The 3,297-nt window shown below is 30.9% G+C and overlaps 1 pseudogene; it reads right to left on the bottom strand.

Annotated features, from left to right (window-relative positions):
* The window catches only part of LOC101576095, a 66,672-nt pseudogene that overhangs the window by 62,508 nt on the left and 867 nt on the right, over window positions 1–3,297 (bottom strand).

Here is a 3,297-nt window from a genome sequence, read left to right as displayed (position 1 = left end):
CTTGAGCTCAGCAAATTAACATGACTTTGCTTTTAATTATTTATTTTTTATTTTTTGGTGGTACCAGGGATTGAACTCAGGACCTTGGGCTTTGCTTTTACTACTTTGCTTTTATATTTTTCTGCTGGATAGTTAAGACAAAGATAAAACAAGATCTCTATAACAAAAAATGTTACTAAAGTTTGTTTTTTGTTTTTTTGTTTTTTTTGTTTTTGTTTTTTGGTGGAACTGGGGATTGAATTCAGGCCCTTGCACTTGCCAGGTAAGCACTTATTCTACTGAGCTATCTCCCTGGCTCTAACATAATTAATGTATACTCCTAATATACATTTTTTTTTTGTTTAGGCTGATCTTCAAATATTGCAGAAAATAATGAAAGGTTAATCATTCCACTGTCAAATGCAACAGTATTTCCCAAGATTTAAAAATTCCTTATCATAAAGAATTAACAACTGGGATCTCCTTTTATTGAGAAGTTTTTGCACATCAAAAGAAATTATCAATAAAAATTCCCTCACAATTTAAAGTCAAAATAGTCTGTATGATTTCAGGTCTTTTTCAACCATTTCTGACAATTTTTTTTCAGTTCAATGATTGTTCTCATTAATAAAAGAGAAATACCACAAAATTATCCTGTATTAGCTGATGATATTCACCAACAAGGAACGTCTTTTTTTCCCGGGGTAATTATCAATAAAATACTTAAGTCTTGTTTACAGAACAAACAAATAAAGTTGTGAAAAATTCAAGTGAAACATGTTGCAGAAAATTTATGATAATTGGTATTTACTTAACAATTAAGTAATTACACTGTATAAAATAGCCTTTTGGACACTGAATCATATCCATTTGAATTATTTTTAAGTAGAAATTCTCTAACAATCTAGAATAAAATATTATAAAACTATGTCTCCCTTAGAGAAACTGCTATTTTCAGTTTCTTTACGGAAAAAAAAATGCATATATTGCTTCATCCCTCCATTGGCATCATACTTTCACCACATATTGGTAGAATGATCACAACCAGACAATAGAATAAATATCAAGATTTTGTACATTTTTTGCCTTTATACTCCCTGCATTCCTAATTGATTGTACTTTCAATATGAAACAGTTAAGCTTATTTCACTAATGATTCTAAGTGAAATCGAGTTCTTTATTGAAGGAAATAAATTTTGAGTGTGTAATCTAGAGTATGCTATTTCTTTTACTTTTCACACTAACAGACTATAATTATTCTATTATCACCTTAATTATTACTTAATTATTCCATTAGTCACTTCATTAACAAAGTTTTTATAGCACAGAAGTAATCAGTTAATTCATATTCAACCTATCATATTTCATATTTTCCAAATAGAAGATTCCAATCTCACCTAGGGTGTTGAACTTACTTTATACCTCAGTACACAATAGTATGAAAACAACCATCAGTGTCACACTAGGTAGTAGGCAATCTCTGAGAGAGCTCACTCTCTGATTTTCCCTCTCTCATGGTGTTCAAGAAGCAACTTTCTGTCAAGCGTCTACTAACAGGCCCAGAGTACGGACACCAGACTACATGCTGCCTCCACAGAAAGAGGGCCAAGGTCTTGCCTTCCTGAAGTTCACAATGTATTTGAGGCCTGCAGAAAGGAAATACAAATACCTATTATCTCTGGGAGTGGTAAGTGTGCTTAGCCAAAGGAAGGTCAAAGGCATGAGAAAAATTTGAATAGTGTTTCCAAGAATAATCTCCCTGATAGTTATATTTTAGAATGTATAGGAATATAGGATACATGTGTACACGAAGAAAAAAGAACATAGAAAATAGTGCAAGTGCAGTTATATTGGGGTAGAAATGTTTGATTCATTTGTGAAATGTCAGAAGATCAACATAAAAAGGAAAAAGTAGATAAAACCAAGTCACAAGGAAGCAGAAAGAAAATGCTCCAAATGAAATGAGAACAAGGGAGGAAGAATGGAAGAAAGAAAAATGAAAATAGAACTAAGAAAATGAAAACAAAGCTTTCATAAATAAACAGAGGAAGGGGGTTGAAGGGAAAGAAATGGAATGAGGATAAAAGAGGAATCAAAATATATTATATCCAGATATAAATTGCCAAAAATGAATATGATAATTATGTATATGTTAACAGTACTGATGAAAGTAATGAAAAATAAACAAATCACAAGAAAAGATGCAGATTATAAAATGCCATGAATAAAGTTTGGATTTTGAAGTGAGGTGGAAACTATTCCAAGGATTTGATTTTATTAGTCCTTATTTTATGTTTTGTAAGGTGAGAATACAAGCCTGCTTATTAAAACTTTATATTTGTTCCTACTCCATTCAATCTTATAATCTAATAAATCATCATATTGTATTTTTAATTTTGAGAACTATTCAACCACCCTAATGAGTAGTCAGTACAGAAAAGAATCTGCTTATTTTGGACAAAATATTGAGACTTCATTATATGTCAATGGTCAATCCTTCACTGGTCAATCTTTGTGGCACCACATTTGTCACTCCTCAGTAAAAGAATTTATGCCTCTTTTGATTTCTAAATATTTCCATCCAGTCTTTTTTTTAGGGTTATGCAGTAGTTTATAATATTTTATAGTATTTTACAATTAACAAAATTATATGTTAGTTTTTTGAATATATGTGCTGCTCAAGTGAGCACATTTTTTAATTAATTTTTTAATGTTTGATACACTTAATTTTAATTATATTAACATGATTATAAGCATTTTAAAATTTTCTCAATATAATAAACATCAACAAGTATGTTTTATGACAAGAGGCCTCAGGGATCCTCAACGGTTTTTGTTTTTTTTCCAAAGTTTTATTGATAAACAGATAGCAATGAGACAGTTTCAAATCCAATCGGAAGTACAGTTTCAACGAATAATACACTGCATATATTCTTCTTAGTGGTTAATTGCTGTACAAGAAGTGGACTTGTGATCCTATTTACAAACACATTAGAACAAATCATTGTATTCATTAAGAGAATGCAACTATATATCTACCCTAACCACTTTGAATACACAGATACAAAATGGACATTCATTGCTATACCCCATTTTTTCTAAGTTCTGTTATTGAACATTATAGGTGTGTAAACTCAGCAAAATATTCTAAAAGAGTCCAGTAGCCCATAATACCATTGGGTCTTCTGTTTAACTGGCAATGTCAGAAATTATTGACCTGAGTCCCCCATAGTTCAACATAACAGCATGGCATTATTTCCCATATTTCGTCTTCATACTTTTCTACTGGATGGTTAAGACCAAGGTAAAGCAGGACCT

This window comes from Octodon degus, unplaced genomic scaffold (genome assembly GCF_000260255.1).
Source record: "Octodon degus isolate 3935 unplaced genomic scaffold, OctDeg1.0 scaffold00341, whole genome shotgun sequence".
Classification (NCBI taxonomy): domain Eukaryota; kingdom Metazoa; phylum Chordata; class Mammalia; order Rodentia; family Octodontidae; genus Octodon; species Octodon degus.
Note: the sequence above shows the minus strand (reverse complement) of the source record. Positions and strands in the feature narration are given on the sequence as shown.